The sequence below is a fragment of the Lepidothrix coronata genome, unplaced genomic scaffold (assembly GCF_001604755.1).
Source record: "Lepidothrix coronata isolate B3197 unplaced genomic scaffold, Lepidothrix_coronata-1.0 Scaffold4, whole genome shotgun sequence".
Taxonomy (NCBI): Eukaryota; Metazoa; Chordata; class Aves; order Passeriformes; family Pipridae; genus Lepidothrix; species Lepidothrix coronata.
In genome coordinates, this window is record NW_016690184.1 from 11,552,013 (window position 1) to 11,577,711 (window position 25,699).

General features: G+C 38.2%; 1 long non-coding RNA gene across 1 annotated transcript in view; it reads left to right on the forward strand.

Moving 5' to 3' along the window:
• Window positions 1-25,699, forward strand: part of LOC108502217 — a 51,653-nt gene that overhangs the window by 24,516 nt on the left and 1,438 nt on the right. Inside the window, exons 2-3 of the long non-coding RNA XR_001876377.1 lie at window positions 13,598-13,661; window positions 25,606-25,695. This is a non-coding gene — a long non-coding RNA (uncharacterized LOC108502217). The remainder of the gene's footprint in view (window positions 1-13,597; window positions 13,662-25,605; window positions 25,696-25,699) is intronic.

Below are 25,699 nucleotides of genomic sequence, written 5' to 3' on the forward strand. Positions count from 1 at the left end.
AGCTTATCAGGTTAGAAAGGGGCATGTTACAAAAATGTGTTTTTGTTGGAACTTAAAGTAACTGTCAGGATAAAAAAAGAAAACCTGTTGTGTTGCACGGGGCTGCACTAAGATAAAGATAAGTATGCCATAAGTTGGATGACTTTTTTTCTAAGTATTTTTTCTGCATGATGGGATGAAGTGCTAAGCAGAATCATTTAAGTTTTGCTCCACTAAAGGACATAAACCTGCTTTCCTAGGAATTGACTGAGCCTGCATGTCAACAGGTCAGATCTCCTAGATGGTGACAAGCAGGTAGTCTACCTACTTTCTGAATGTGTTTGGGGGAAACTCAGTTGAACTTTTGTCCTCTTTGAGACCTGGCTCTTTGAGTTGTGCCTCTTTAGATGGCAGTTTCATTCAGAACAACTCGTGTTAGCAAAATTTGGCCAATTGTGGTAAGAAAAATCAAGTGTTATATCCTAAAATGCAGTGTGGCTGAAAAAAGGCTAGGGTTTGTGATACATTTAGCCACTGAATGTGGAACTCAGTGAGAAATGCTAAGGACAGAGGGCAAACATGATGTTTAGGTGTGTAAGAAAGGAATATCAAGTATGAATGGGAAAACTGGTGTTCCACTTTATTCAGTGTTGGGGAGATATTTGCTGGAATAATAATAAATCAGGCCAGAGTATCTTCAAAAAGGATACTGAAAACGAGGGAAATGTTAGGGACGTAATTACAAATCTTTCACCAAAAAAAGTTTTAAGTCTATAATATACCATAAATTTAGAGATGTAAAAAGCTTCATGTATTTTGATGCTCCAAAGAGGGTATGAAGAGGTGAACTGATTATGATTTACACTTATGTAAGGAAGATATTTTTGGAGATAGGTCTTTAGTGCAGTGGAAAGCCATAATTGGATACTATAGCCAGAAAATAAGATGGACAAATAAGATTTGTGGTTTTAGTATTGAGGGTGATTAATCCACAAAACTACTTAACTTAGAATATGATGTCTTTTCAATTGCCTGATATCTTTGAATTAATAGTGAATATTTTTCTCAGATGTAGGCTATAGCTCACTGAGACATTATAGACTTAATATAGGAGTCTATTGTTAAAGTTCTTTGGGGAAAGCTCGAATCACATCATATCATATAAGCTATGATCTATGAATAATCTTGTGATTTATGAATCAGTTATGTGATCTTGGCCAGTTCTACATTTTGATTCCTGTTTTTATATGACCTATGTTTGGGTATAGAATCCTCATGTACAATAGTCTACAAAATCAGGCAGAGTATCAGCAACATTTCTTGGGAAAATATGTGACCTACTAATTTTTCTGATTTTCCAAAGGAGTCAAGCAAATGGAAACAATGTAAGGCAAATGGAAACAATGTAATGAAACCATTAACAATCCCTTCCTGCTGACCTGACCAAGTGGTCAGCTGACATTTGACCCATTGTGGCTGGGTTCAGGGTCGACTGTCTCAGACTACATAGAGATGCAAAGAAGATATTTTTGCTCAGTCTGGACCCCTATGAGAGTAGTTCAGGTTGAGTAGAGTATACAAGAGGATCTGCATTTCTTCCCTCTTTAAACTTCATTCCTTTTAAAGTATATCCTCTTTCAAATAATACTATAGGGGAGGAGTGGAAATAGAAAAAAACTCAGTCCTAGGAGGGTTTTTTCTTTGTATCCACTTAAACTAAGAACATAAGTGAGGATTAAGCTATCTGAACAAATCGAAGGCTGAGTCTCCATAAATTGAAACATGAATAAAAAAAATGAAAATTCCTCCTTTGCAAAAGCATGTCATTATGTTGCTGGTGCTATTGGAAACACTTGTTTTATTCAAAAGCCTTGTTATAAAACCTTCATGAGAGCAAAAAGACGGCTGAGAAGCAGTACCCATAAGCCATAATTGGAGAATCATAAATGTAACAATTATTTTTGTGCTCCTGGATTCTGTGCAATTTCTTTCTCTCATCAAGGATTAGAATAATAAAAAAATTGTAGTAATATTGTCAGAGCATGGTTCATACTTTAATTCAAAGTTTGTGGGCTAATCCTGGCAGTGGCATAACTACAGTGAAGTTTATTGAAGTTACTCCACAGAGGGATTAGATGCTGTTCATCTCCTCTACTTTCCACTCTGATAAGATACCTTTATGTAATCAGTCAGGTTTTTCAACCATGGTTGAAATATTGACTATATTGTTTTTAACATTTGAAGCTGCAACTTAATTTTTATTTTGTTTCAGTAATATTTTTGTCAATTGGCAACACAGAGTGGTGAGCATGTTAAGTTTCTGTTTAGGTTGCAAATGTGCAATGAATGCATACTCCCAGATTAATCAGAAGCTGAACTCTAATAATTATGATTAATACTGTTTGGAAATAAATTGTGTTAATTTTAAGCCTAATGAAATTTAAATAGTCGATTTTACACTAAAAATTATGCTTGCAAGATCTTGAACCAGCCCCTATCTGTGATGAATACAATCATATCACCATGCTCTTATCTGTGAGGAAATCTCAGCTTCATTTTGCTATGGAAAGCAATTTGTGGCATGAAAATGTTATGTCCAAGAACTATGCACTCCTCCTTTCCAAATGACCAATACATGATTTTTGTTTTGCAGGTAATCCATTGGCTAAAATAAGAAGGAAAAACAAAAAAAAAAAAAGAAAAAAAAGAAGTGGGGGTATTTCCAATTCTAAAGGTTTTTATGTATTACCACTGAAGAGTGAGGAGAAGCATTATATTCTTAGACCCTGAGCACAGTAATATCTTCTGTGCCATCATGTTACAGAGGGATTACACGTATTTAGATATCCTTTGTGGAATTTATGGCTTATACTGCTCTTAACCCTAAGATGCAGACACACCTATAGAAGTAAAATTGATAGCTGTGTACATTTATATGTCTTCTGATGCTTAGTCAGCTCTGCAGAAGCACAGCACAGAGAGAGTTTCCTGGAAAACATAACTCCTCTGAACTGTTCCAGTAGCAGCATGGAGTGCTTGTGCATCTTCCAGAGAAGGAATGGCCTTTTCTGAGGCAGATCTACAGGTATTTGCTTACTCTAGGGCAAGTGCACATTAACACACTAGGGTGGGAACAGGGGGAAGAATGAACTGTGTACGGCCACAACACAGGCTATTTACATTTTACCTTCTACAGGCCAGGCCATAGGGTGTCATAGCCTATTTTCTTGTAGCAGCTCTAGAGCTCTAGAGCCTGCCCATCAAGCAGGAAGGGGAGTGTTACCTGACCATGGAGGGATAGCAAGGGATGGTCCCTCGATCTTTTGCAGAAAAATAGGATTGTGGCTCTTCTTTGCCTATGAGGAAGCTGCCAGGCTCTGGTGGTTACTCTAATGCCTATTGAGCATCTTTTCCCACCAGTAGAATTATTTACCTTTCCTGCCCCTATGTCCTCTTTGTCTCGGGCTCTTGACAATGCTGTCAGTTGGTGTGGCAGGTATGTTTACTCTCTTCTGTATTTCACTCTGAAAAGAAGAGAAGGACTTGGAATTGAAGTCATCAAAACCATGATTTTGACAATATGAAAAACTTACTCTAATAAACTATACGTAGAAAAAAAATAAATTCAATGCAGTAAGTGAATTAGTGAAGTTTTGTGTCACTGGGGAAGCGTTCTGTAAAAGCTATGACAGGGATGAGCAATATTTATTTTATCCTCACGTTTCATAGTTTCTCAGACTGCAATGCCAAAAAAGCCTGTTAGGATCATCTAATTTGGACCCCTTTTGCATTAATAGAATTTCGCCCAGTAATTTCTGTGTCAAGCCTGATAATTTCTTTCTCCAAAGATATATTCTTTCAGCAGCTTTGTGCTTCTTAATGGTTATTGATTTAAGAATCCTCCATCCTGCTCTTAAAAATGCATTGTTTAGGGGAAGAAAAAGTACACTTTGTTTCTTGTCTGAACAAAATAAGCTTCTTTACTCAGCTTGGTATTTTTCTTCTTTCTCTATAGCAAGAAACTTCTGCATAGTAGCTCAGGGCATTTCAGGGAATATTCTCAATTGTTAGTGGAAAAACCCGATTGATTTCTGGTAACAACTGGGGGGAAAAAAACCCAGAAAAAAAGAGAAGAGAAAACCTGAATACTTGGCATACGATTAGCAGATTCAGCAGCTTCATTAACTACTCTAATTGTTTATAGACCAAAGGATAGATTGATAGCAATCACTCGCTTTTTCCAAAATAATTATACTGTCCATGTCAGCTTTGCTTATCCTCACAAAACAGTTTGAAGAGGTGACTCCCTAAAATACTTATTCCTCAGTCAAAAAGATGGGAAAAAAGCAGTAATACTGGCATGGCATGAATTTTCAGAAGTGCATTTGTGGAACAAGAAGGATGATCTGGAAGCATCTGTCAGCTCTCAGAGCTATATCATTGGTGTTAGTGAGACTTGATGGAATGAGTCCTATGATTGGAGTGCTGGGATGGAGAGTTATAGGCTGCTCAGGAGGAATAGGCAGGGCAAGTGAGGAGGAGGTGTTACACTGTATGTAAGGGAGAGGTTTGATTGCACAGTCTTTAAAGTTAGTGATAATGTACTGGAGAGCATCTATGTGAGGATTAGGGGGATAGAAAACAAAGGAAATGTTGTAGTGAGTGTCTACTACTGATTGCCCAGCAGAATGAAAGTACTGATGAATTATTTTATAAGCAATTAGGAGAAACTTCTGAATTGGTAGACCTTGTCCTTATGGGAGATTTCAACTTCCCAGACAGCAACTGGAAATATCATACTGCTGTGATGAACAAGTATTAGAAATTGAAGTTTATAGGAGATAACTTCTTGTCAGAGGTATTCAGTGAGCCAACCAGGAAAGATGTGCTCCTAGACTTGCTATTATGAATACAGAAGGACTAATTGAGGAAGTGATGGTAGGTGACTGTCTTGGCCACAGTGATAATGAAATGGTTCAGTTTAAAATTTTCAGAGTGATGAGAAAAAAGGACAGCAGAGTTGCTACACTGGACTTCAGCAGAGCAACTCAGGTAGTTGGACTAGATGATGGTTATAGGTCCCTTTCAACTGGAATAGGCTGTCATATTCTATTTGAATAAATGTGGTTGGGAGGAGGTCATAAAGGACCTCCTGATAGAGGTGGGGAAAGGAAGGATTGAGGACTCCCACATGAGTACCATTGGCTTGGCCTAAGGAGCCACTTAGAACAACTTTTTAGAAGGTTTTATAGGTGCTACAGTCACATTGTTCCTGTGAAGCACCATATGTGCCTGCAAGGCATTAAACACTGTGCATACACTGATCGTGGCAGGAGTGCAAGTTGGAAAACATCCTTCCTAACAAAGTCCCAGGACTGGTAGGATCAAAGTAATATGTTTCAGCAATTTAAATTTTTCAGATCTGAGTTTTGCAATGGCAGTTATTTGTGCTGCTGGTTCCTGTTCCCTTTTAGACTGGAGTCCCTCTGGCAAGAAGATGGAAGAAGCAAGGAGGTCCACAGCTCTACCTAATCAGTCCAAAAGAGAATGTAAGACACAGAAAAGAAATGGAAAATGTCCACTGTGAATACTAGAGGCATTTATAGTAAAAAACATTTTCATACATTTCTTTATATTTCAGCTCTAAAGTGGCATAATATTCCAAGCTAACCCTCTCTGGAGTTAGGGCAAAAAACCCCCCCCAAAAACCTAAAGGAACAGCAAAGTAAACAGTGCATGTGGACAGCTGTGCTGCTTACGTTGACATTTGGTTTTACTCATTCAGTTACAAATGGGAAGAGAAAAGAGCATAAGGGATAGCAGTTGGCATAAGCCATACTGTTTGCCATTCTTCATTGCTTATTTCACATCTGCTGGGAAGGATGCAACAGGCTTGGTTGGACCTGATAAGCATTGTCCAGCAAAGGAGCCTATGATAGATGTCACCACTGCATTTGTGATTGAATATTGGTAAATGTGCTATCATATTACAAGGTGAATGCTGTTCTACAGATTTGTAGCTAACAAACAATATCAGACCAAATAATTGCTGGTAAATACATCTTAAATTTCACCAAATCAATTTGATATAATTTTTACTATTAGAATTTGGTATTATTTATGTAAAGAATTTGATACAAGATTTCATTCCTCTGGAAGTTCTTATTTCTCTTAAGTCATAAACTACAAACTCCTTGTGTTTTTATTTGTTTTCATTATGAGGCCACCTTTTGGTATTTCTAATATATACTTCTTATCTTTCACCTTTGATCTTTGTAATTTCTAGGTTTTTAAACTTCTATTGTTCATTATTATATGTTTTAGTGATGCCAGTGAAAGGATAATATCACTTTCAGTGGCCTAGTGGGAGCTTATTAGTTTACTACCCTGAGAATTGCAAATAAATAAGCCAGTAAATAAGTATTATGGAGCAATGGTTGTGTGTCCATAGCTAGAGGTTGTGACTAACTCTATTCCAAAGTTGATTATAATGTCCTCCTTCACAAGAAACTTCACTAAAACCAAAACAAGGTGCCTAATAAATCACACATGAAGTGTCTTGCTAGAGGTTAATTCACTGTTCAGGCTTTGAGGATACTCAAAACAAGGCTGCACTGGAGTGCAATTGTAGTATTTTATCTCTTCATATACTATTTCTCCTTTTTTTTTTAAAACTGAATCCTCAAAATTATTTTCTTGAGTAGTGCCAAATTTATGTACGTAAACTGAAGCAGAAAGAATGACTCTTACAGTAGTCAGAATCACTCTTACAGTAGTCAATGGGGCATAAAATAATTGGTGGTATAGCACTTAGCACTCAATCTTTTCTTCCCTCTGTCACTTCCCACACTTCATTATAAGCTAGTCATATCCTTGAAATGAAAAACATACTCTCAAGAAAAGGGCAAAGCAAAAGAAAATGTTTTTATCTGTCTTTCACCTTTTCATTGTTTTTTCTTATTCCCAGTCTTCATTAGAGGATATTTCAGTATTCCTTTATCACTAGCGCATATTCTCATTCACATCACTATGCAAACTTAATGCTTCAAATGCTCCTTTTTTATTTTTTTTTTTTACCAAAACCTCCCTTTTAACCAAGCCTAGCCCAAGCCACACCTGCCCAGAAAACCTGCAGCCTAGATGAACCTATGCTGAGAACATCTCCCTTTTTTCTCTAACATCTCCCTGGGTCAAAACAAATTCTAATTCACTGCAGGATGCTCCCTTATATTGCTTCTTCCCACATCTCAGCCCAAGAGGCATGACTCATGTCTACAGGGGGCTACTTCCTAAAAGGATGTTGAGGTGACTGGCTTGGATGTGCATGGCTGCTGTAGGTCACTGGCATATGAACATAAAGCTCTGCAGCTCAGATCCTCCATCGCTCAGAACGAGGCAGAATGCACCATTTTGCTCTTATACCTTTGGTGTGCCCCATTTTTCATCATTGTGAGCATTTCTGGCCCTGTGTCAAGAAAGACATGAGAGAGTTAGAGGAGATGCAGAGAAGGGTGAGTAGAATAACTAATAGTCTGGGGCAGCTGCCTGATGAGGAGGGATTAGAAGATGTGAGATACTTCAGCTGGAGAGGAAAAGGCTGAGGGGGGATAAGAGTGTGGTTTCTGAAGTCACTAAGGTGCTAGGTAAGATAAAGGCAGAACTGCTGGTATTCACCAAATCCTATGCTATTGGATCTAAGGACAGTATCAGAGGCAGGAACGTACCTTCTGGTACACCTACAGCAACAGCTGTGGGTGCTGGGAGTACATGAAGAAAGGGCAGTAGAAGGTAGCCTGGCTTGTGTGTTTTCCTTAGTAGTGTATGTCTTCTTGTACAAGTCAGAAGCATGATACTGGGGTAAATGGGTTACTGGTGAGACCCAGTGGGGCACATCTTAACATTTGCCTCCACTGACTATGTAAGGAATGAAGAATAACTGTGCTCCTAATTTCTATTCCCTGACCCTTAATATTGTTTGGCATCAATTCCAAGTGGGATGCTCTGGAAGCAGCTACCTCTGATGTTGGTCTGACTTTCTGGAATTGCAGGAGTTTGCCAAGAGCTCTGTCTTTACTAGCGAGGTCAGCCTAAATGACCTGGGAGAGAGCAAGTTCTCTCTCCTCCTAATGAAATCAATGAGAATTATGGGCACTGAGTGTATTCCAGCAGGTGTTCAGCATTCCACAAGGTCAGGCACTTGGTTAATAGACTGAAACTGTATAAAATGGTGATGCTATTAGCAGCCAGGGATAAAAATCAAAAGGTAGAGAAGGACATTGGGCAGAGCTGTCAATTACATATTGGAACAGGAAGAGAGAAACTGTCTGTAGCACTCAGAGCAGAAGGGCTTAGACAAAATAGAAAAGGCTGCTAATATTTGCTGCTACCAAATTTATTCTGCCTTTTGGAATACTAAGTATTTTTAGTAGTGAAAAAAAAATTCTGCAGCATCAAATGTATTAAAGAGTCATCGGTGCACAGTCATATTGCTCAGTGATACTGAATACTAACTTGCTTCCAACTTTGCACATATGCAGGCTCAGGTTACCCTTACATATTTAGGTAAAGTTGACTTGTTTTTGAATGCTTACCTGCATGAAATAAGCAAGTCTGAAAAGTCTGTTCAACTCAGGTCAAAAAAACAGTCTATAAAGTTTTTGAAATTACTAAAGCAACTTCATGGAGCTAGTAACCTCCATTTAACCATTTTGTCACACCAATCATATTCGCTAAAGTTAATTTATAGCATCTATACAAGACTGTGTCTCACAGTAGTGTAATTAAATTCATAGAAGCTTGTCATAGTTTTAACTTTGTAGCTGGGTGTAGCATTCAATAAATAATACCAATCTCATACCACAAATTGACTCTAATGTAAACAGATACAAGAATCAAGCCTGTTCAGAAAAGACCATTAGCCATATAATGGAAACAAAAACTGAGTTAGTATTGCTTAGCTAATCAGCACATGTTTTATTATCCCATTCCTTTTTTCTCCAAGTTGTAAGAGACCAAGTCAGAGGTTAAGTTACCAAGTTCAGATTAATTTTTCTTCAAAAACTAAAGCTTCAGCTCTGAAGGGCTGTGGAGAACCATCCCATACCTCATAGCCTGGGGGAGGCTGAGCATCCTCTGCAGGCAGCAATGGGTAGTGCTGAGGTTCTCAGCATCTGACAGCAGCAGTGGAATGCTACTGGCAATATTGCTCTCTGAGAATCAATTAGACAAGAAATATTGGCAATTAGTAACACAAACCCTGTGATATTGCTATAATTGGTTTGCAATATATTAACATCGGTACATTCACAGTTCCTTCATTAAAAGTGGCTGTGAAATACATCTATTTTACATCAGAACTGTAGCGGTGGCACGTTTTTCCACCCATCTCAAACTCTCTGGGCTGAGGAGGATATCCCTCAAATGTCCTTCATTTTAACTCCTCACAGGACTCCTTTCATTGTACTGGGGTAATGTAGCTTTTTAGCTTCCTAGGATCAGGCAGGTATTCCTTTAGGCTCATATTTGATTACTGAGCCTGTGAACACTTCAGGGCATGCAATATCCATTGCTATAGCACAATGGTTTTCTCACTTGTGCTGAAGCTGCTGAGTGCTCCTGCAATAGGAAAAAGATTATATTTTTCCAGTTTCCTAATCATCTGATATTGCATTCTGGTATCAAAACTCCCCTGAAGTAATTGTTCATCTTTCTGATCCCTAATTGCATTTATCAACTCACTATGAAACCTATTGCTACCTGGAGCTTTGTCTTTCTTTATCCGAATATTTTCTCACAGCTATTTTCATAATCTGCAAAAGCACCTACAAAGTATATCCTTACAGGAGGCCCTGTTAGTATTCTTCTTAACAAATGAAGAGAAAAAAAGTCATTGAGTTTTTATGTTACATTCAAAACTACTGTTAATATGAAAGAATGTTTTTTTCAGCATACAAATCCCATGCGGCACTATAGTTTGTGAGATAGAAATTGTTTCTGTATTATTAAGTTCATGCTGTTTTGAACTACAGAATCACTTCAGTAATATTTTTCTTGGAAAATCAATTATATATGAAATTGTGTAGCAATTTAGTAACATAAACCCAGGTAATAATATAATTAAATATTTGCTGCATGAGGTATTTTGTATGCATCTTAATTATGTACCTTTGCTTGCTGACTTGTGTCATGTTTATAACCTTTGGGTAGGTTTACCATCAAGTGGATAGGAAAATAATCAAAACTGAAAACACAGTTAGACTTTAGTTGTAATTTGAAAAATGATTGGTATTTAGACATTTGTTGCCAGTGGCATTGTGAATTGAGGAAACAGAAAAAGTATTCCTCAGCATGTAAATTTTACATAATAATGTGAGCAATAAGACTGTAAGCATCCAAGTAACTATGTTTTAAGTATTTTGGGCCAGATTGGTCTAAGTGTTGTAAATATTTTGACTGTGGCAGAGTCAAATTCTTCATAATATTTCTTTGGTGTGAGTCAGCTCTGAATTAGATCCTTTGCTTTATTGTTCATTTTAGTGAAAAAGACTTTGGGAAATATTCTTCCTAGATAACGTACAATAGTAGACATGTACAGCTAGTGATTCCATTTTTCTTCTTTTATCAGAAATAATTTCTTCAGTTTTTAAACCAGGAAGATCATCTTCATACATCTTGGGCTAGCTGTTTTATTAGGAGCTGTAGATGATGAAATCACCACAGTCATTTTCAGCATCACTGAAGTAAATGAGACAAGACTTAGCCAGCTAGCCAAGTGAAGATCTCAGGCTTATATATCAATATTTGTCAAAGTATTTACAGACTTTTGGAGTCTTTAATTAGCTGTTGTATGTTGAGGATACAGTTCAGTGAAGACAAACACACTGTATTCCCTTCAGTAGTTGGATGAGGTTTACTGCAGTCCTAACTTGAGGATTTGTTCTGTGTTGCAAAACAAATCAAGCGCGCTGTGATTATAGCTCCTCATTAATCACTTTCCGCATTGTTTCCTTACCAGCCTTAACAAATTTTTTTCTCTAAACTTTTAAATTAAGCCTAAAATCCCTCAAGGGGATGTGTCTCCAGTACTCAGTGAGCTTGGGCACTTTTTTAAAGAGGACTGCTTCACTGCTTTTGTCTGATTTTAGGTGGGAACGTTCACCACTGAGTAGGTGTCAAGTTTCCTGTTGTAGTCACTGCTGATCTAACCAAGACCAATCAAGATCAATGGAATTTATTCATCAGACCAAACACAGGCCAAAAAAGTTGCTTTCTGAACTCCTCCAATAAATTCAGACGTACTCATCTATGCTGGTAGACCTAAGTATGACATGAATACCACTTTTGGTGCATAAAATATAGGCAAAAGTCAGATATCTAAGTTAGGTAGAAGTGATCTTTATCATTAGAAGAGGAACCTGTTGTTCAAGGATATATGATGAATGCCTATTGTGGCAAAAATATGTCTCAAGTATTGGTAAAGTTGGTTCTGTGGTCCACATGCCTGTTTACTCATTTTGAACTTGCTGCCTTTTTTAATTATATAAAGTTTATACATTATGGTTTCCTTCCACCCCTAGGGCTGACACGCCCTGCTGCAACCTTGATTTCTTCACCACATTTCTCCAGTCTTACATCCGTATATACACCTCCAAGATAAGAAAAAAACCAGATTTGCTTTATTGTCTCATCCTTCGGGAAAAGAGAAGGAAGAGAGAAGAATTTTTTGTGACCTCCAGCAGCAACACGCTCTCCCCTAGAACTTGTTTTTTCTATAACTAAATTCAACTCATAGTGTCCTTGCTATTAGAGGCCAATGAACTATTCTATACTGATACTCAAATGAAGTCAGTGTCAAATGCTGTACTGGACAACTGCCAGGGATGGCAAGTCCTTGTTTTCTTTGGAGAGTCCCATGTACAATTTCATTTATCAGTATTACAAAAGGTTTCTTCTGCAAGTAATGTTGGATTTCACAGATTCTCAAAAGGACAGCTTCTCCTGTAATAATGAGTAACCTGATTCAGTTTTATCCAGAACATCCTGAATGCACTCTTCTTTTTGCCTACTGCCTTTGTTCAGGCTTTACTTTTTTAATTAGTAATGTTTCTTTTATTTACAAGTATTGTTATCACTCTCTTCTGAGATATTTCGCTGGAATTTATCCTGAAAAAGTTCTACCAGTTTGTTCAAGTTCTTACCACCAATCTCCTCCTAAAAGGTGTTGACTTGAGCTGTGGTCTATATTTTTCTTTAGGCTTTAATATTTGAAAGAACTAAATAGAGCCCAGATGTCCTAGATGCTTTTTCTGATGTAGGTATTGCAAGACATCTCCTTCTTTCCCTACTCATCTCAGTCTTTGATATTTTCTCTTCATTAAGTATAGTGTATCAACCTTAATATCCACCTCCAGCAGTACTATTTAGCTCCTTTTTAAGTGCATAGTATTGAATTTTCTTCCTTTATCTACAGTGCATACTTATGTACTTTCTTCTAGGCATCTTTCTCCTTTTTAAAAATCACATAACTAATGGGTTATTTTTGTTTTCCCCGTTGGGCCTTCTGAGTCAGCATTAAGGTGCTCTTTTAGATTCATAATGGATCTTGACTTGAGTCGGAAGAAAAGAAGACTGGAAGAAAAATAACTCACTACTGCAACATTTTAGATAAGTCAGCTTTCTTCCCTGTGACCTCCTACAATACAACATGTCTCTACTTACTCATGTAGCCCTTTCTAGTAGACAATAAAAATAGTTTGGGATTTGTTAACTAATTGCACATGCTTGATGAAAAAATGAATGACCCTACCTACCATTATGTAAAAAGGAGAGGTACTAAAGAGTAGTTCTTTAAATCTCTGCCTTGATTACACAGCCTATTAGAAAAAGCAGCTATGAACTGACTTTTGGTTAAGATAACCAAGTACACAAAAATCTTCTCTTTGTATCCACAGTCAAAGATTTGTATTTACAGATAATAAAAAGCTCCACACAACAATCTGCAACAACTAAACTTGCTTTTTGGCCAGTAGAAAAGTAATTTATTTTTCTGATCCAGAGGAAAGAAGAAAGAATTAATGCAATCAAGACAGGTATCAGAACATCATCTAAAGTTCCAGGACGTCATTTTAGATCCTGGTAAATCATTCTTCAGATGCCACTGCATAAGAAGCATTTGATACTAATCTGTTTCTCTGACCTAAACCAGAATGCCAACAACGGTAGATGCCCCAATTTTCTGTCTGTTGGAGCAAATAAACATTGAATTGGTTTCGAGCAGTTCTCCAGTTTCAGGCAGTTGGGCAGCCCAATGCAAAATCACAAAAGTAGGTAAACACAATAGATTGATGCTGAGGACGTTTAGGGTGAGTGAGATCTTCTAGTTTGTACATGAGGCAGCCAGGTAAATTAATAAGGGAAACTGACAATCATTTATACATGTCAGCATCAGCAGGCATCTCAGCAAAACTGTCGGTGAGAGGTTAAAGCTCATCTGCCACTGGGACAACCAGAAGCCAAGCTAAAATTATTCATTTTCAGACACTGTTTAGGTACTTTGTTCACTGTGGAGGCAAAAGACCTTCTTTTTCTTCTTCTTTTTAATTTTTTTTTTTTTCTGGAGGCAGAAGCAATAAATCACCCAGGTTAAGAAGACCCAGCTAGCCCAACATAGATCGATTTCATGGGTAAGTCGATGGACTACTAATAGAATTACAACTACCTGTCAAAATAGGGAAAACCTATCTGTGACAGTGACAAAGGGCAAATCAATTGAAGAAGTGTTGTGGGCTCTCTTTACTTTTTTTTTTTTTGAGACATGGATGCAAAGTACAAGTGTGTCTTTCGAAGTCTACAACTGTGACGAAGAGCAATGTTTATCCCTTTATGGGAGCCATCAGTCCTGCAATACTGAATTATGTGGTCACTTTATTTCTACTGCAATCACTAGATTACTCCCATGAAACAATGCTAAAGAGCTGCATCCAAAGCTATTTGAGCAGTTTCTCATGTATTATGAAAGCTATTTAAACAGGTTTTATTAACAGCTGTTATAATGTTCTCCAGGTGAAAAACCTTGGCACATTTTGTTTACCACAAACTGGTGTTTTTTTTCAATTAAGCACGTGAGTTTTCCAGTTTGAGGTGATTTTTAGTGTTTGTACAGCTTAAGCAGAAAATGAGTTACAACAATGTTGTTGGCTCAGAAATGGTGTTATAATTTGCTGTAATTAGATAAAAATTGAGTAAATGAAGAGTAGAAAGTTGCTGCAACACAACTCTACTGCCTGTATAGCATATATATAATATCTTACTTTGGTACTTTACCTATCTATGTTAGAGATTAAAAAAGTTATATGTAGTTGGAAATGTAACTACAGTGTATACATATTGATGCAACAGTTTGTGATGGCTCTGCAGATATCATGGTTGAATACTGAAGTTGTGAGATATTTACCGAGTCATGCCAGCACAGGCTTCTGCTCTGCTGGTAAAGCTCCAAAACAATGAAAAAATAGCACAGGAAAATAAGTAGGGTGGCAGTCCTTATTATCCTCTCACTGCAGACATTCCTGGGTCTAAAGCTACCTCTGACTTTCTATGGAGAAGTCCACATATTTTTATGAACTTTGTATACATGAGCGAATGACAGCTTGGAATAAAACTGTAATCAAAATTAATTATCTGGGAGTCTTATCCCATTGCTTGGGTATATAAACTGAAGAGGTATAAGTCGTGGTTTCATTTCTTAGTGTATACCAGTTTTGACAAAGATCGGGTGCCAGAAAACTGTACTGCCAAAATCAAATAAAACAAACAGTTGCATTCTCCAAAATTCATTCATATAGTTTCTTTCAAATATATGTGTATGTATACACATGCTGACTAAACCGGGAAAGCTTCCTTGAAGTCAATTGAATTTGCATTTAAATAGATGATAAAACTTCCATTGACTCCCAATGAGGGCAGGATTTCATGCAGTGCAATTAAACCAGACTGTAAGAGGAGTCAGGGTTAAAATTCTCAGACCTGAATATATTACTTTTCTTACATTTCTTTGCTAGCTTTACCTATATAAAATCAATGCCCAGCTGTGCCCTTTATCATAGGCTGCAGCTTCTATCGACTTTGTTGGGTCCTTCAAGCTTCCATGAGTATGGCAACAGTGTCTCTGGAGGCAGAACTGTGTTTTAAATTCTTTGGAGCAAGGAATAAATCATAACATTAATCTTTTTGTAGAGCATTCTATGCATTTTTAACACTGTGATTTTTAATAGATAGTAATAATAGCAATTTTGAAGTACCCTGCAGATTCTAGTAAAGGACTTTTCTTCAGAAACACTATCCCCTGCTGCTATTTTGCAAATCTTCTAATTCATTACCACATGGAGTGTCCTATGTGTGCAACATTTTTTTACTTCAAAACAGATAAATCCATATATTTTACCAACAAAGTTTCCCTGACAGCATGTTACCATTTCTTCTGTGTGGGACTACAGCTACTTTAAATCATTTCCAAATAATGTTAGTGGATAATTCAAAGATACTGAATAAGTAATTTATTTAAATTAAGCATTTAGATTAACCATCTGTATTTCTAAGCTTATAGATGCATACTAAGCTAGAACATTTTTCCTGAATAGTGTCTTCATGATATGGCTTATTCAGCGAGTCACAGAATTCCTCAGAAAGCCCCATCATCCTTAAGTTATATAGATGTGAGAAGTGTCTTCCCATGCCCAGCATGACATGGCTGTAGATCTTTGTGCTGTACAGACCTCAGGAGCCCAGCGGACAGCGACTGGACTGGTGGTTCACAGCTCCTATGGCAGGGCAAACAATGGGGAAGCTGTTGCTGAAGCTCTCAGAACAAATGGTATGAAGTTAGATCCAAGCACTGAGTGATGACAGTGAGTGTCTGTCTGCCATAGACCATGGCTCTTTCTGGAACCTCACTCACTTCAAAAGTGGGAAAACTCCAGGAAAGAAGGCAGATGGTCCATTAGTTTCAAACATATATATAAAAAACTAGGTAGCCAAAAGGGGTTTAACAACAGTTTTGTATTGAAACTTGGAAAAGAGCAAGTAATTAGGGCTTTGTCATCATGGCTTCAGAGTGCATCTGGTTTATGCAGCCCAATTTACATTGCATGTGTTACTTCAACTTTGATCTATGTTTTATAAATTAAGGCTTAAAACTCAAATCCTTTCATGGGAGAGTTGCCATGAACTTTTAATGTCTCACAAATAAGAAAGATTGAAGGACAGTTTGTCTCTCTAGAAGTGCCAGAAAATGTAGTTTTACATGTCTGAGGAAAATTATTAGGGAAATAGGTTATCGAAACACTGAATCCTAAAGTATTAGCACAACAAATACCCTGCCACCATGGGTCTGTGCCTCAAAAACTTGGCATCTTTGTGCAGGATTGTACCTGGGAGAGAAAGCTGCTGGGCATAGAATGTGTAAGCACTGCCTTCTGCTCAGTGTTCAATCACTCTTGTGGTTGTGTTTGGCCCATTTTTATAAACTATGTGTTTTAATAGACATTATGAACACTTGACTAACAAAGGTATTCACTTTTATTAAATAGAATTTCAGTGAAATATGTCTTGAGAGGATATATGACCCTTTTAGGACAGGAACAACTATTAGTTACTATAGAAGCCTAGAAAATATTTGTTCAGTGCTCTCTTAAGCACGTAGCCTGAATGCCTCACAAACACAGTGTCACCATTATAAATTAAGCAGAGACAAAGTGCCTGACTATCTTCTATTGTTCTGGTTTGATACACAAAGTCCTGTGAATCTCAGGGCTTTTCAGTAGCATCAAGTCAGCACAACACAGTGGAAAATCAGGTTGGAGGGGTATTCCTGGTATTTATTAGCCCTTTTGAGAAGAGGTCATGCTTCTACTCCTTTGGAGGATTGTGCTTACTAGATCAAGTTTTAAAAACACCAATATTTTAATGTTTTGATTTAGCATGTATAGAATATACTGAAAATATACTAAAATACCAAGGGTAAAAAGCCTGGAATCAGCTTTTAAAAGACATCTTTGGAGGCTATTGCACCATTCAAGTCTCTGAGATATTCAGCACTTGAAGTGTAGTTCTGACCAGAACTGCAGATTTGCACTGCATTTTGAAGGAGCTGAAGAGCTCTGTGTCTCCTCTATGTCAGCATTTGGCAGATGATCTAAAATGACACTAAGCACTAAATAATATCAAGTATATCTGAAGGATTTTAGGCATCTTATCTGCATACTCAGTTTTTTTTGGTCATTTCATTGCAATTTTCAGATGAAAATGAAATTAAAGACAAAACGAGGAAAGCATTATTTTTTTTACTACATTTTTCAGTTGTAGTGCTACTTAGGGAAAAAAAAACCCCGCCACCTCATTCCACTGAAACAAAATTTAAAACAAGAAAAAAAGTATCTACATTTGAGCAAAATTAAAGTCCCCCCAAAAAAACTCCAAAACAAGGCAAAGTCATTCCAATTTATGTAGTTTAAGGTCTACTCACAATATGGAGAATTATTTTCTGCAAGATTTTTACTCTAATTCATTAATTTCTTCATAGACTTATAAACTGCATTAACTCTCCTGTGGAAAAATCAGCACTGTTAAGTAGCTCATGAGCAGATGTGATACAAGAAAGCCTTTGGATTTTTTTTTTAAACTAAAAGAGTAATGACACCGCAATATCATGTGGTGAAGGAGCAATAATTTGATAAACATTGTCTTTCCATTAGATTAGAACAATTAATCTGATTCTAATTTAGCTGAAACATTACCATACTGGAATCCCTAGAGCCCGATGAATAATCTCTAAACACATTGACACACTCAGCAGACAAACATTATCTCCACTCATACTGTTGTTCCATATGGTCTCCTCCCATTCTGATGGAGGGCACCCTGCTGTTTCAATCAAATAAATGTCAATTATCTGAGATAGATTTTTTACTTCACAGCAACAGTGGCTGTGGAACAATTGTCTGCAGTTCTTCCCTGATTGCTGCTGCCTCATTTTTCAGCTGCAGACCTTGCTGGATTGCAAAGCAAACTTTGCTGCATCATACACATTTTCAAAGTCTCTCTCTTGAAAACTGTAGGCACAGAAAATCATTTGTACCTGGGGAGAAAGCAACAAAACATAGAAGAAATGGCAGAAGGGTTTGCCAGGTAGACTTCTTTACCCTATTAGTTGGGATGGTCTTTATTGCCTTTTCAATTTGTTGATCTAGCAGGGTGCCAAAACTCTATGTGACTGAAGGCTTCTTAGAAGATTTGATAGAATCTTACTCTTCTAAGGCAATATCTCACAAGCCTTTTGCTTCAGGGGGTTCTGGGCGCGCTCACCACATCTCATGGGCTGTCTTACACTTTTATTTGAAAAGACTATAAAAGAAGACAGGCTGAAAACTTCAAGCCCTTGCAAGCCACAGTTTTGACCACTGCTACAAGGTTCAAAGCTCATCCAGAATATCTCTTTGGTATGGTGGGGCAGATTTAGATTAGATATTAGGAAGAAATTCTTTACTGTGAGGGTGGTGAGGCACTGGAACAGGTTGCCCAGAGAAGTTGTAAATGCCCCATCCCTGGAAGTGCTCAAGGCCAGGTTGGATAGGGATCTGAACAAGCTGTTTGAGTGGGAGGTGTCCCTGTCCATGGCAGGAGTGTTGGACCCAGATGAACTTTAAGTTTCCTTCCAACCCAAGCCATTATATGATTCCGTGATTCTGTGGTAATAAGACTGCTTAGTATATTTGATGAGTGTAAGCCTTGTGGCTACTCTGGTGTCTAATAATGAGGCAGTGCTGTGCAATTCAGGTTGCTATCAGTAGAGATAAACTATTGCCATCAGCAGAGAAAAACAGTCAGAGAATCTGAGGCAGAACCCTCTCAGTGGTGGTCTGATGCAGCACTTTGCAGGTTGCATTTATTATTATATTACACCATATGTGACCCTGGTTTTCTTCTCTAGATGTGTCAGATAATCCTATTGCACCTACTCCAAGTTATGTGGCATTAGTTAATTACATAATTGTTTATATAGATATGCAGCTTTAGAGAGGATGTCTGTATATATGTGTTGGAAACATAAGTTGGATCACTTGGCAATCTAGCAAGGAGAAAATTTTAAAATTGAAAATTCTGCAATTTTTCAATGATACTTGGCATTTAGCTTGATCTAAATGACATGGCCATTGTGAGAAGAAAAGTTTGTTGAATTTGGCCTTTGATCTGTGTGAGAAACTGCTCCTTTGATCATGTGCATGAGGGCCAGTGCAGCATTCCTCTAGCTGAGGAAACCTGTAGCTTGAATAAGTTCTTTTAGGCCCAGCAGACTGAGATAGTAAGTACAGTGTGAATAGGTTCTGAACAGCTTTAAATAATGACTGTGAAACTGGCCTATTTTGACTTATAGTATACCTGCTCTTCCCAGCTCCCTTCTCTGTTGCCTTCCTCAACAGATTCTCTCTAGCACCTATCACATAGACTTGAAATGATGAGTTACATCATGCAGGGTACATTAGAAGGAGTATGGCAGGTAGACTAATAAAAATTACTCTTCCCCAGTCTACTCTGGTGAGGTTGCACCTAGAACAAGGCAAACTGGTTGAAGGCCAATCACAAAGATGATACAACTGCAGGGCTTCACAGTGGTGGCAGGTCGTACAACCAGGAGCAACAGCCAAAGACTGCACTCACGTTTGTCATTAGGAAAGAGCTTTTGCTCTGAGTGTTGCACTGGAGTAGGTCACTTAGAAAGACTGAGTCATCTCTAATGTTGGATATTTGCCCATAGCTGGGCAAAACTAATCTAGTGTTTGTGGTGGACCTGCTTCAAGTGGAATGTTAGACAAGATGACTTCTGGAGGCCCCTTCCAATCAGCATTATTCTGACTGTAGAATGCTGTGAATCAGACTTCAGTGAGTATTAGGGACTGACACAATAAGTAGATTTGTTAACTAGAACATTTGGCCTGGCCTGGCTTTGTAGAAGGTCACAGGTAGCATAAGCTGTTGCACTCACTGAGGCACCAAAATCTGTAGCAGTTACCTGAGGAGAGTCTCTCCTTGAATCTAAGATTTCTTAGCAAGGAGGGGGGTAAAACTAAGGCAGAGAAAAATAGAGGGAGTGCCTTGGGGAGCCTGATTTATCATTACTGAGAGGAAAAGAGGAATGGTAGTTGCTTCATGAATGAGGGCCGTCATCCTCCCACCTAGAAGTCACTGCTACCCTTCATGTTTCCAGCTGTAGTGACAGCAAAGGCTGAATTCCACCCTGGCAGCCTGCTGCCTGAGGCAGCTGCCTACATCACCTCACCTTGATGACTAGCTCTATTCAGGACATGCAAACTTGCTCCAGGGAACAGAGCAGATGCACTCAAAATACTGAACAGACATCTTCACCTCCACCTCAATACTGAAGGTTTGCCTCTTCCTCCCCATGGGGTGACTCAGTGGTACAGGATAGTAGCAGAGACAGGTGTCAACATGGCCTTAGTGAGACATCTAAATTTTCACAGCTTTACTGAGATACTGGGAGATAAAGCCACAATCTGGCCTCAGAAATGTCACACATATGGAATGGCAACTAGATGTGACCCACAGAGGTATAGCTTAGCAGATGTCTGCTTAAAAAGCAGCTGCCTTGGTGATGGCTTTTCTTCACTGCCTATGTCAGTTTTCTTGTCCAAAGTCAATGGGATCAGTGGCACTGAAATTACTCAGTACAGTGTTTCAGTTCTGATTTTAAAATTAAAAAAAAAGTAATTAAAACTTTTTTCTTTCAAGATAAATTTTTTTCAAAGTTTGACTCTTATTGAGGATGTTTTTTTGTTAACATCACAATTTTGCTTATTTTTCTTAGAAATCAGTGCCTTTTTTGTCATTGAGTTCCTTTCTGAGAGTTTTAGTGAAGCAAAAGAAACTTTCTGTGTTGTGTGACTGGAGAAGCAGGCTCCATTCACAACACAACAGTCTGTTAGCAAATGGTAAATATGTCCTATGGCTGTAAGAGTCTAAATGGATTTTTTCCCCGCGCTCTATTTTCAAGATGTGACAAAATTACTAGGTAGCCTATGTATCCAAAGTTAGAACTATACTGGGAGCCGAATACTGTCAGCAATACCAGAGAAGCCTGATTTTAGCTCCATTGCAACACAGAAGAGTTCTGCTTTCATGGTGCATTAATTCAACACCTGCAGGCGCTCTTTTCCCTCTCTGAAATTACAGGCTGTCTGACGAGTAGTTAAGGCTTGGGACTGAAGTGTAGAGTAAAGTCGTGAGGGCTTTATTGATCAACACAGTGACAGATCCTAATAGCTTGATGTAAGTTACAGATGCTCCCTATTGTTGCCTAAAATGGAGACAAAGGATGAAACAGAGCTGAGATGTTTTACTGGCATATCCAGTTCTTAGAGTTCTTCGCTTTTAAAATAGAAGTTTCTTTAAATTCAAAATTATATGGTGCTCGAAAATGATCAGCATTCAAATCTGTTTGTTAGCTTATCCACTGAAATTGTAACTTTAAAGCCACCTTGGCCTCTCAAAAAGAATTTTGAAGCCCAAGACCACATGAATCAGACAAAAGCCAAACCAAAATATTTGCTTTTGTTGTGTACATTAATATATTAAATTAGAAGCATTAGAGAAGCTTAGTTTAGTTTGAAAATAGGCAATTGGCAGCATTGTTTGGCTATTGGGCTACTGAACCACTCTGGTTCCTGTGCTGGTAGGAAGGGCTGGAAGTAACAGAGAGTCCAGAGAGGATGCCATAAATAAAAAAGACATTTATTTCAGTATCTTGGGTAAATGTTTAACGGTCATAAAGAAACTGCTGTGGGGCACTTTAATATGCTTCAATAAGCAATGTGGTGTTGTTATTTCTTTGGTTTCCATAGCATGGCATTTGAGTTATAAGCTTTCTGCCTGGCAGGGTAGAAAATGGAACTGTTTCTGAACTCAATGGAGAGCAAGAGCTACTACCTCATTCCAAGCGGGGATCCCACTCTTCTCCTGTGTCTGAAGCAATGGTGCTGTGGGGTTCTGCAGTGCCTCATACTACACTGACTTATGTCTCTTGACTGGTTTTCCACCTTCAGGCAGATAGTACCTCTCAAGGCTCTGTGCCTCATCAGAGCTTTGAAAAGGGAGCTGCTACATCACTGGTAGTGGGCGCTTGGTGGTATCAGGTCTCTGTGGTGGAAGATTGTGCCAAATTCCTGCCAGTGTTTGCAGTGAGGCAGTTACCTAAAAGTCTTGATGCTGTTCAGTTGCTCAGTGGAGATGTGCATATAGCTGCATGTACTGTTTCACTCTGAGTGTTAAACAACTTGCACAGAGTTAGTGGGGACTAGTTGTACATTGTAAATTTAGGACATAAAAACTTAGACTATAAGAGCACTGAATGGGGTCGTACCTTATGGCTGTCTAGCTCTCTGTCCTGTCCCTGATAGCCATCAAAAGGAAGTGTGTAAGAAAGAGTATAAAAACAGGATGCACGATATGTGGTACTTCCCTAGGCATTCACCCTGCTTCCAATAATTTGCAGCTCAGAGACTTCTTGGCCTGGAGATGTTTCTTTGAATTTATAGCCTGAAAATATTTCTGATCTGTGAACTTGCCCTACCTCTCCTTGAATCCAAGTAAGCTTTTAGCATCTGCAACATTCTGTGGCATGGTGTTTGTCAAAAGCGCGTGCTTTTCTAAGGTCATAGCCTCAGAGGTCGGGCTGACTTCTTGTGTCAAAAAGATTCAGTCCCCCATTGTCATCACACCAGGATTGGACTCTAGAAACAGCTCTTCTTTAGTACCTTCTCTCTGTACCTGTTATTACGTGTTAATATTGATTAATGCACTCGCCACATATGGTGCAGGCACTTGTCTTACTTCTCATCCACCTGGGATACACATTAATCAACAGTACAGCATGGTATAGTATGTCATGTCTCATTGCTTAAACATTTTCCTATTCCCTTATGTTGTTTTTAAATTGAAGAAAACTGAGTGCTCAAACAGAAGTAATAGATCAGTGTAACTAGATTTGTCTTAATACACCCTAGATGAATTTGCCCAGAAGAGTTTAACAGAAAATCTTTTTCAGCATACAGAAACTTTTGAAGAGTTATATCACTGAGGATTGCTTTCTGCAGGAAAAACAAAGAAGGCCCTTTGTTCTGTTCACGTCTCCCACAAGATAAAGATATTATTTCTCTCCCATTAAAAAAAAAAAAAAAGGTTTACTGGCTTCAGAAAGCCTGCATTTAAGTTTCCCAAACTTTTAGTCTCCAAAATAGTGTTCTGTAATTAGTTATGGACTAAATATAGCTCTACTGTAGCTTAGTTCAGTTGAGCCACCACAGTGATGGTGGCACTCAGTTTCCCCGATGTTAAGATACTAGAAGTCAGGTGCTTGGTCTAAGCAGCCGACTCTGTAATGGGCATAGAGGGATGGGTACCTACTGACACAGATTTATTTCACCCTGTGGTAGGTGTTTAAAATGAGCTTCTAGAGATGTCTTTCCTGCTCTATCGATTAGATGTTATTGATTAATTGAAATCTAGTTTGGACTGCACATTTCCTATAGGAAAAGTTAGACCCGGGGACCTGGAGCTTAGAGCAGAAAGCAGCATGATGGAGAACAATTTCAGTTGTGCTTGGTGTAACAGGCTTCAAATATATAAAAATTTATGCTCAGTAGACATAAAAAAATTGAATAAGCCAAATTTTCATAGAAGCCTAACACACAGAACACAAGACAAAAGAGCTCACAGGGCAAAGAGCAGGTCCTTCCAATGTGAGTGGTTACTGGTGAGAATTGCTCTATTAAAAGTCATATGACCAGTTCATACATCTAACTGATCACTAAATTGCTACTGTTGATGGTCTTAGTGTAAAGTGAGGAGCTACTTACTGAGAGCAGGAAGTCATGGAAACTATCCTGTGACCAATATATTTACTTGGTGTACCAGTGAAAGAGTAAAAGAGCTGAAGATGATAACCAGAGGTTTTGCACTGTGTTCTATGCCATCTGACCTGCCTTTTGGGTACATAAAGTTTCTTTTTATGTTTGTTTTGTAGATTATGGACAGAAATGTATCTTTTATTACTTAAAATATTTCTGAGCTCATACACAACCTAGAAATTATGCAGTATATTTTAACGTGTTTACACAAAATGGCAAGGTTTTTGTTGCTTATGCTATTTTATCCTTTCTGAATGCAAGTTCCATGGCCCATTAATGCAGTTTTTTAAACCTTTTTTTTTTTTTTTAAATTCTGTCAAACAAGCCCACAACTTCTTTGTTGTTTTTTTTTTAAATCTTCTAGATGTCAATATGCCTTGCAGATTGTTGGTACTGTATGAATACCAGATACAAACTATGACTTTCTTACATTGACTGCATATCAGCTAATGTGAGATAAAGAATACAATCAAACCTTCTGAGCATTGCAAATATAGCTTGTGATGCGAAGAGAGAGTCCAGAATAACTTTGATGCAGGAAGTATTTTGATGCATTATCAAGAGCTTTTTCACAGAATGATAGTTTCCAGAATATTTATGCAGTGCCTTCATCTGTAAGCAACTGTATAAACAATAAATAATCCTTCTCATCAGTGTCACTACATCCTACTGAATAAGTCCCCAGGGCACTATAAGTAAAAGTTATCTTGTAACCATTAATAACAAACAGAAGAAGGATTTCCTTAGTGACTTCTATGAAGTTTTTAGTAGTGTTTTGATTTGATTCCACATTTCCAAAAGTGGCATAGTGTTTGCCTGCCTGCCTGTCTGAGATGTTCAAAGGCAAGTAAGTTTGTTAGGTCCATAAATCCCACCAGTGTGTGGAGGACTTCAGATCTTGCCGGGCAGTTTGTTAACATCACTGCAATCTACTGCTCTCCAGGGTACATTTGAAACACTAATTGAATTGCAGCATATCAGGACTGTCCCTAGACATGCCTATTGGTTGAAAACAGGCCAACCTGCTCTTGCTCTAACCAAGGAGTGCTTATTCAGGTTCAGGACAGCTTGGGTGGCTTTTAGCCAGCCCAGGGTATTATAAAATCATAGAACAGTTTGGGTTGAAAGGGACTTTAAACATCATATACTTCCAGCCACACTGCCATGGACCGGGACATCTCCCACTAGACCAGGTTGCTCAGGGCCCCATCCAACCTGGCCTGGAACACTTCCAGGGATGGGGCATTCACAACTTCTCTGGGCAACCTGTTCCAATGTGTCACCTCTCTCACAGTAATGAATTTGTTCCTAATATCTAATCTAAATCTACCCTCTTTCAGTTTATAGTCATTCCCCCTTGTCTTGTCACTATGTGCCCTTGTAAAAATTCCTTTTTGATATACATAGTATACCAGTGAAACTCTTAACATAAGAAATGGACCTAATTTCACTTGAAGGAACCTTTTAGACGATGTCAGGGAATTACCCCTCCTTACTAAAAATCCTGGATCAATTTTATTATCACTTTCTTGCCTTCAGTTTAAATCAATCGAATGAAGGGATGGAAACTTGTTTAGTAAGAAAATAAATGTTAATTATAAATCCATTAGTATGTTTTCTTTTAACTTTTTCATTTTCATTTGGTCTGCAGATGCTTTCTTGCACTTACCAGTGAAAGAGCTGAGAACTGACCATCTTCTGAGACCGCCTTTTGGCTTCAGGGAAGAGAGTGATACAAGAGGTGA